The sequence below is a fragment of the Triticum aestivum genome, chromosome 1D (assembly GCF_018294505.1).
Source record: "Triticum aestivum cultivar Chinese Spring chromosome 1D, IWGSC CS RefSeq v2.1, whole genome shotgun sequence".
Classification (NCBI taxonomy): domain Eukaryota; kingdom Viridiplantae; phylum Streptophyta; class Magnoliopsida; order Poales; family Poaceae; genus Triticum; species Triticum aestivum.
The window spans coordinates 9995736-10006106 of NC_057796.1; positions in this window are offsets into that span (position 1 = coordinate 9995736).

Genomic DNA, 10371 nt, shown 5'->3' on the forward strand with positions numbered 1-10371 from the left:
ATGGCGGCGAGCTCGGCACGACCGGTGCGTGTTATGGGTGCGCACTGGATGCGTCGGGCGCGTCGGGACCGCGGGCGTGCGTACGAGCGTGCGGTTGACGTTGGGAGGAGGTGTATGTCGCCGTTGTGCTCGAGTCCGTGCTCGAGTTCGGCTACATCCTTCCGCGTTTGTCGCTGGCGGCTGCCATGGCGGACACGGAGGCGGCGCGCGGGGAGTCCATGGCGTGTGGTGTGGTCGGGCTCGTCGGGCGCGTCGGGTGTGCGCGGGACGTGCGGGATGCACTGGTGCGGTTGGGCTCGTCGGGCGTGTCGGGTGCGCGCGGGACGTGCGGGGCGCCGAGGGACGTCAGGCGTGTGTCGGCGGTGGAGGAGGAGCTCGGCGTATGTCGCCGGAGACGTGACGGAGCACGGTGGGACCGGCGTCAGTGCGCCAGGTCGGGTCCATTGCGGTGCGGCCGGCGTCGGTGCGTCAGGTCGGGTCCGCGGGCTGGGTCACGGTCGTGGCAACATCGACGACGGGAGCTGCAACAACTCCAGAGACGGCAAGTCAAGATTAGAAGGAAAAATGTTAGTACTAATCTTGATGCATGTAGTTAGTTGGTTAGTGGATTGACTAGTCTGGTGCATGCGTTGTGACCGGCGTGCGTGTGCGTGTAGCTGGGCGTGAGTCAGTGGCCGGTTGGGGTGGCCGGGTCATGCGTGCATGCATTAGATGGATAAGTAGATGTGTGTGTGTGGCGTAGTGGTCACGGTAGCTAGGCTAGGTAGTTGGTGATTTGTTGGAGCGGTCGCGGTGTGCGCGTTACTTGCATTGTGAGCACGCGCGCCATGCAGACAATGGATGCGGCAGAGTAGGAGGGTGGGCAACTGTAAGGAAGAAAACGATTGGGGCGTTCGTGCGCCGGTCAGAAAATCTTGTGTCCATTGTTCTTCTTCCACCTGTGAGAGGAGTGAGAGGAGTGGTAGCTAGAGGGCTGCGGTTCCAACAGTCGACATGCAGGCTGGACAAGATTGCCTTTCGTGGGCCTGCACACTGTCCTCTCCCAACGTGAGCGACCGAGTTTCATGATGCGGCGTTGGATTGGACGACCTCCAATCAGGACTGAATGTGCGACAGCGTCCGCACAGCGCCGATGCAGGAACATGATTTGGCTTGATTCATTGGCGCATAGTCACGACTTGGCTTGATTCCTATTAAAGACACAAGTGCACGATCTAGATTTGGATCAGGCTGCTGGATTGATTCGGTGCAAAGCTAGCTATCGATCGGCCGGAAACACACGTACATGCTACAACCAGCTAGCCAGCTTTCAATCAGCCTGAAACACACGTAGATACTACAACCAATTGGCATCATCAATGACTTTTGTTCTGCAGCAGAACGCACCGTGCGAAGCTTTACATGTGGGATGACGAGATGCTGGGCAGCATGCCGGCTCCGGCCGGGCCGCCCGGACGGACGAGACGCCGGCCACGGCCTAGGATGTGCTAGCGGTGCACTGCAAACAGCCTTGCAATTAATTCAAAGTATGGTCTTTATTTTCTCATATTGGATTCCTTTATGTTCCCTCCATTGTTATATGTCTATTGTTAACTGCATGCATAGGAAAAATATATATCTACAATATTAAGCAAAAGAACTACTTGCAGATAGGGTGCCACATGTGTAAGAACATGAATGATGATGAGTAGTAGTGTTCATCATTACATATTATAACACACTTTTGTTATTTTTGTGACTTCTTTATTTTTGTATCATATAAAAATGAGTGAAAGCAAACAAATGCTGAAGTCGGGTATGTGCATTGGTGGGTGTGTTATATATCAATAAAAACTATTGTAATTTTTGTCCAATGGTTGATTATATTATTTTGAAAAAAACAAAAAATATACAATGAGATCACATGACGTGGCAAGCAGAACACATGTCGATGTCAAATATTTTTTAAATTGCAGATGCTAGAGGAACAGTCTCGCCTAATATAAATAAAATTAGACAATAATGTTTTAATGACCGTGCACTTGTTCTGATTTTTTTATGTTATTTTTATGAAATAACTTTTTTTCAACTACGAAAAGGATCGGTAAATACAACAACAAATTCGGCCAATAAACTACCCACATTCATGTCTTGGGTTTCAGATATTATAAGTTTGATCTGTAGCTCAATAGTTAATCCAGTGCTTAATCCTTTTTCATCACGGAACATCTTGAGTACATTGTGAGTATTAAGTATTTTTTTTCCTTTTCAGGGAAGAACCATCAGAATTGTGCAGCAACACTGGACAGTACATGTATATATGCAACATGGCCAACATGTGTCAATTTTTAGTATTACAATCAGTAGTGTACATTCAACTGTCTCCATGTTGTAGTTTTTTCGTTTCTTTCAGTCATTCGTCATTGCACGGGGACAAGTGAGCTATACGATTCCCTAAATTATGCGTATATGTAAAAATACCACAACATTTTTACTATTTTTTTATAGGTATGATCAATTCCTTTGATGTACATTGTGAAGGGCCGAGGGTTTCGTGTCATATCTACCTGGGAAAGGGGAGAAAGTACTACAGGTGAATGCCTCAAATCTAATGTTAATCTAATTGAATTATGGATTTCTTATAATTAGATAATCCGCTAATGAAATTATGCAGAACAATCTATGTTAACTAAATTTAATCAGTTTCGTTCCATGCATCTCAATACAACAATCTTCCTGGTGTGAACATTTTAACTTAGCATAAATGTAATAGTTCTCTCCTCTGTATGTTATACAATTCCAAAAATACTTCCATTTTTTATTCTTCGTACTCCTTGCTTATTTCTAAATCATATTTCTATTTGTATAAACTAGAGAACATTTTTGCACATTACTTGATAAGCCGATAAGTAAAACTTCACAGATAATAAAATATGTTGTTGTTTGTTGACCTTGATGGCCTGGCATCTTCCATTTATGGCGGTGTTTAAATACAAGTATAGTTTATCACGTTGCTATAGTTATATTTCTCTATACCTTTGATTTTGACTAGACAAGCTTATGTCAATAAACAGCCGATCTAATAGTAAACCCAACATGATTATGTACCACAGCCGCCCCACTCTTTTCATCCTTTTATTGTTAGCTTTTCGTGGTCAATTAGAAAATAACCACATCACAACACAGTTCATCAAATGTAACTAAACACAACATTGCTTCAAATCCTTTGTATGCATTTTATAGCATAATTATAAAAGGTTGAATACATATTATTTATGTTTGCTATATGTTGAAACCTATTGCATGATATTAAGAATTTTGAGTACATTTCATTTTTCTGCCAATATTTCACGTACCGAAAAATGCAGGTGCAAACAATATATTTCATGAACTCCTAAGTATAACTATGTATAGTGCTAGACCGTGCTGTTGCACGGGTTGCTGACTAGTGACAATTAATGACAGAACATGTCGCAACGTGCATACGGTGTTGGAAGTCATTCAGACCAGGCATCGATGCCTAACATGGGCATGCCCACTTGCTTCCAAAAGTTGGGGGCAGTCCTGATATTTGCAAAGAAATACCATGTTCAATGGAGAGTGTTCGAATAGGGGAGAAGGATATGTTTGGGAGCACCTCGTTTCTTTACATTCCTTAAATGAACCAATTTTTGCATGGCCTTGTATGACCAATTCAAGGCACCATGCCAAATTGTTTGACTTTTTGCCAAGTTTTGCATTTTTTTAGTTTTCTCGGTGAAAAAAGGCGACTGATGGCAAAATGTGTCAAAAAATGCATACGGTGTCGGAAGTCATTCAAACCATCAAGGAAATATGCCCTATAGGCAATAATAAAGTTGTTATTTTATATTTCCTTATTCATGATAAATATTTGTTATTCATGCTAGAATTGTATTGATCAGAAACCTAAATACATGTGTGAATACACAGACAAACACTGTGTCCCTAGTGCGCCTCTACTTGACTAGCTCGTTGATCAAAGAAGGTTAAGGTTTCCTAACCATGGACATGAGTTGTCATTTGATAACGGGATCACATCATTAGGAGAATGATCTGATGGACAAGACCCATCCCTTAGCTTAGCATAATGATCGTACAGTTTTATTGCTATTGCTTTCTTCATGTCAAATACATATCTCCTCGACTATGAGATTATGCAACTCCCGGATACCGGAGGAATGCCTTGTGTGCTATCAAACATCACAACGTAACTGGGTGATTATAAAGACGCTCTACAGGTATTTCCGAAGGTGTTTGTTGAGTTGGCATAGATCGAGATTAGGATTTGTCACTCTCGGTAATACACATCATAAGAAGCCTTGCAAGGAAAGTGACTAATAAGTTAGTTACAGGATGATGTATTACGGAACGAGTAAAGAGACGTGCCGGCAACGAGATTGAACTAGTTATGAAGATACCCATGATCGAATCTCGGGCAAGTAACATACCGATGGACAAAGGGAATTACGTATGTTGTCATAACGGTTCGACCGATAAAGATCTTCGTAAAATATGTAGGAGCCAATATGAGCATCCAGGTTCCACTATTGGTTATTGACCGGAGAGGTGTCTCGGTCATGTACATAGTTCTTGAACCCGTAGGGTCCGCACACTTAACGTTCGATGATGATTTGGTATTATATGAGTTATGTGATTTGGTGATCGAATGTTGTTCGGAGTCCCGGATAAGATCATGGACATGACAAGGAGTCTCGAAATGGTCGAGAGGTAAAGATTGATATATAGGATGATGGTATTCGGACACCGGAAGTGTTCCGGAGGGTACCGGGTTCATATATATAGGGTCACCAGAAGAGGTTTCGGGCACCCCCGGCAAAGATATGGGCTTAATGGGCAAATGGAGGGACAGACCAGCCCAATAGGGGCTGGTGCACCCCTCCACCAGGCCGGACAGCCCTAGGGAAAGTAAAGAGGGGAGGGCAAGTCCTTCCTTCCCTTCCTCAAGGGAGAAAGGAAAGGGGGGCGCCACCTCCCCCTTCCTTCCCCTGGCGCCTATACAAGGAAGGGGGGGGGGGCGAACCAGGGTAGGAGTCCAAGTGGAATTCGGCCCCACTCGGGGCGCCCCTTGGCCTCTCCCCTCTCCCTCCAACCTATATATATGAGGAGGGGGCGCCTAGCACCACTAGTAGAAAAATGACCTAATGTGAGACACATTAGTCCTGGTACTAATGGTACCATTAGTCCCGGTTCGAACGGCTATGCATTAATGCCGGTTCGTGTTGAACCTTTAGTACCGGTTCGTGCCACGAACCGGTACTAAAGGGGTGGTGGCAGGCCGGCGTCAGGCCGGGGCCCCACGATCCCCTTTAGTACCGGTTTGTGGCACGAACCGGTACTAAAGGGGTCTGACCTATAGTCCCGGTTGGAGACACAAACCGGGACTATAGGGCAATTTTCAAACACTACCCCCCCTGTATCGCCATTTCAGTTTTGAAAAAAAAATGATAAAAATTTCAAAAAAATAAAATTCTTCGAGATGTAGTTATATTACTACAACTACTAGTTACGAAAATTAAAAAACTTAAATTTGGACATGTTTTGCAAAAAAGTGTTATGAAAAAGTAAAACGGCTATAACTTTTGCATACGATGTCGGAAAAAACGTATAATATATCAAAATGTTCAGCACGAAAATCCGCATCCAATTTTGATCGCCTACGGCCTGTTTGCAATTTTTTAGAATCCTCAAATTCCAAAAAGAAAAAAAGATATGCTCAAATTTTAGTTTTTTTAATTTTGGTTAAATCTGGTCAAACTATGGTCAAACTACTTATTCAAGAAGTATTAATGTTACTACATAATTATTCAAGAATATTAGTGTTACTAAATAATTATTTCAATTTTTTGAATTTTGGTCAAATCTGGTCAAACTATGGTCTAACTTATTCAAGAAATATTAGTGTTAATTACTAAATAATTACTATTTTTTAGAATAATAGTTTCAAACTCAAACGGTGAAATGTGTGACCTAATGCTCAAGCTAAACTGCTGAGGGTTAATAGGATCGACAGCTTACATTTGTGAGGAAAACAACAAATGCAGACTTGGAAAGTAGGGGGAATAGAACTCTGAAGTTAAGCATGCTCAGGCTGCGGGAGTGAGAGGATGGGTGACCGGCCGGGAAGTTAGACAATTTGGAATGAGTGATCCATACTTGAGCAGTTAAGAGGGGTGATTATAGACTAAATCATCAAATAATTCAGAAAATTGAAAATAAAAAAAAAACAAAAAAAATTCAAAAAACTTCAAAAAAAACCTTTAGTACCGGTTGGTAACACCAACCGGTACTAAAGGTCCCCCATACCACGGTGCGAGCTCAGGCCACGTGGTGGGCCTTTAGTGGCGGTTCGTGCCGAACCGGTACTAAAGGGGGGCCTTTAGTCTCCACCCTTCAGTGCCGGTTGCAGAACCGGCACTAAAGACCCTTACGAACCGGTAATAAAGCTCTGTTTTCTACTAGTGCACACACCAGACATTATCTTAGCCGTGTGCGGAGCCCCTTCCACGTTTACACCTCCGATCATATTCACGCGGTGATGAGGCGAAGCTCTGCGAGGATCACTATACCATCACCGTCACCACGCCGTTGTGGTGATGGAACTCATCTATTACCTCGACACCTTGCTGGATCACGAAAGCGAGGGATGTCACCAAGCTAAACATGTACAGAACTCGAAGGTGTCGTACGTTTGGTACTCGATCGGTGGAGCATGAAGAAAGTTCGACTACATCAACCGCGTTGTGAAACGCTTCCGCTTTCGGTCTACGAGGGTAAGTGGACACACTCTCCCCCTCGTTGCTATGCATCTCCTAGGTAGATCTTACGTGAGCGTAGGGATTTTTTTGAAATTGCATGCTACGTTTCCCAACAGTGGCATCCGAACCAGGTCTATGCGCAGATAATATGCACGAGTAGAACACAAAGAGTTGTGGGCGGTGATCATCATACTGCTTACCACCAATGTCTTATTTTTATTCGGCAGTATTGTTGGATGAAGCGGCCCAGACCAACCTTATATGACCACGTTCATGAGACCGGTTCCACCGACAGACATGCAACTTGTTTTGCATAAAGGTGGCTGGCGGTTGTCTATTTCTCCTACTTTAGTTAAATCGAATTTGACTACGGCCGGTCCTTGTTGAAGGTTAAAACAACAAACTTGATAAATCACCGTTGTGGTTTTGATGCGTAGGTAAGAACGGTTCTTGGTAGAAGCCCGTAGCAGCCACGTAAAACTTGCAACAACAAAGTAGAGGACGTCTAACTTGTTTTTGCAGGGCATGTTGTGATGTGATATGGTGATCATGTTTTGTAAAAGTTATAGGCAACCGGCATCAGCCTTATGGTTGTCTCTTTATTGTATAAAATGCATACGCCATGTAATTGGTTTATTTTATCAATATGCGTTAGCGATAGTTGTAGAAGCAATAGTTGGCGAGACGACCACGGCGCAACGATGGAGATCAAGGTCTCAGATCAAGGTCTCATGCCTGTGACTATGGAGATCATGACGATGCATTGGCGATGGAGATCAAAAGCACAAGATGATGATGGCCATATCATGTCACATATTTTTGATTGCATGTGATGTTTATCTTTTATGCATCTTATTTGTCTTAGTACGGCGGTAGCATTATAAGATGATCCCTTCACTAAATTTCATGGTATAAGTGTTCTCCCTGAGTATGCACCGTTGCGACATTTCGTCGTGTTGAGACACCACGTGATGATCGGGTGTGATAGACTGTACGTTCATATACAACGGGTGCAAGACAGTTTTGCACCTGTGGAATACTCGGGTTAAACTAGACGAGCTTGACATGTACAAACATGGCCTCGGAACAGTGAAGACTGAAAGGTCGAATGTGAATCATATAGTAGATATGATCAACATAGAGATGTTCACCATTGATGACTACTCCATCTCACGTGATGATGGGACATGGTTTAGTTGATTTGGATCACATATCAGTTAGATGACTTGATGGGTGTCTATCTAAGTGGAAGTTCTTAAGTAATTTGATTAATTGAACTTAATTTATCATGAACTTAGTACTGATATGTATGTTGTCGATCAATAGATCGCCATATAGCTCATATTTTTTTTTGATATGTTCGTAGAGAATAGATGAAAGATGATAGTACCAATGATGCGGACTGGGTCTGTGATCTGAGGATTATCGTCATAGCTGCACAGAAGAATTATGTTCTGGATGCACCGCTAGGTGACAGACCTATTGCAGGAGCAGATGCAGACGTTATGAACATTTTGGCAAGCTTGATATGATGACTACTTAATACTTTAGTGCGCCATGCTTTATGGCTTAGAACCGGGACTTAAAAAACGTTTTGAACGCCACGGAGCATATGAGATGTTCCAAGAGTTGAAATTGGTATTTCAGACTCATGCCCATGTCGAGAGGTATGAGACCTCTGACAAGTACTTTGCCTACAAGATGAAGAAGAATAGCTCAGCCAGTGAGCATGTACTCAGAATGTCTGGGGTACTACAATCACTTGAATCAAGTGGGATTTAATCTTCCAGAGAAGATAGTGATTGATAGAGTTCTCTAGCACTATCACTGAGCTATTAGAACTTCGTGATGAACTATAATATGCAAGGGATGACGAAAACAATTTCCAAGCTCTTTGCAATGCTGATATCGACGAAGGTAGAAATCAAGAAAGAACATCAAGTGTTGATTGTTAACAAGACCACTAGTTTCAAGAAAAAGGGCAAGTGACAGAAAGGGAACTTCAAGATGAACAGCAAACAAGTTGCCGCTCCTATGAAGAAGCCCAAAGCTAGACCCAAGTCTGAAACTGAGTCCTTCTACTACAAAGGAAATGGTCACTAAAAGCAAAATTGCCCCAAATACTTGGCGGATAAGAAGAACGGCAAAGTGAACAAAGGTATATTTGATATACATGTTATTGATGTGTACTTTACTAGTGTTTATAGTAGCCTCTGGGTATTTGATATCGGTTTAGTTGCTAACATTAAGAACTCGAAACAGGAGTTATAAAATGAACAGAAGAGGACATACAACGACGTGCCTTTCAGCGGATGCCCATTTGCGATGTTATTTGTGGGGATACAACTTGTTTGTAATGAAAGAAAAGCTTTAGGGTGCTGGCTGCATGATTTCAGGGGCTTGGACGCAAGATTTGTGATGTTATTTGCGGGGATGGAAAAAGAAGAGGGCATACAACGACGTGCTTTTCAGCCGATGCCCATAAAACGACATCCATGCGTAGGTGAGGACATACTCGCCGAACAGGAAGTACCGCCTTGGGATTCCTTGCTCGAAGTTGTACTAGTGTCTCCACCGCCTTCCTTCCACCAGAACCCACACGTCACCCGAGGCGACAAATCCGAGCTTTCCGTGCACCTCCGTGAGGTGATAGCGATCGCGCCGGACTAGCACCGGTGTGGTGGTGGAGGTGACGTGCTCGTCCATGAGGTCGAACAACACGATCTATGAAGCGGCGCCCCCGATGACCCTTACCCGGTATGTAGTGCCGTCGACGCTGACAACTCCAGTGGCATGGTTGCACATTGCACCGCCCGGCCTGATTGGGATCTCCCTCCACTTGGCCTGGCCCAGCGTAAGTACATGGATGGAATTGAAATCGCACACCCGTTCATAGCTGCACGGGACGTGCACCAACTTGTACCGCCACGTGATTGGGTGTTACGCGAAGTCGCCCCACCTCTCTAAGTTGTGGTGCCCGACGAACTGCTCTGCGCTGCGCAGCGGCAGGACCTGCAGCGTCTCGTCGGTGGCCGGGTTGAACCGGGTGATGTTGCCACCAATACTCTTCTTGTTGTCGCACAGGCAGAGCAGTCCGTTGCAGGTGCCGACCAACTGCAGACCACTGTATAAGTGGTGCCGAGGCTCAAATGTCGTCCAAAGCTGGGTGCAGCTCCAGGTGGACGACGACAGATCGTCCGAGAGGTAGGGGACCGCGCGGTAGATGTTCCATAGGAGGACCTTGGGGCAGGTTTTCATCTCCGTGGTACGTTCATTGACGACGTCCCCCAGTGCCGGCAAATGAGGCGTGCCCGGCGCCGGGAGCGGCGCGGAAGCCGCAGCAGGATGTCCACCAACAAGTCCGTCGAGAAGTAACGATCCATGGCCATGGCTGGCTCTGTGCTGTTTCTTCTTCTTTGCCTTGCCTTGTGCGTCCTTCTCGTATGCTTTAAAACGGGTGGAATCCGAGTCCGACTTGGTTCCCAAGTTGTCTTTGTTGTCTCTTTTTTAGTTGGGTTGGAAAGTGAGACCATGCCATGGCTCCTCCGCGTTTCCAGATTGGCAATCATTAAGAGAATCTCTAGCAGACCCCTTA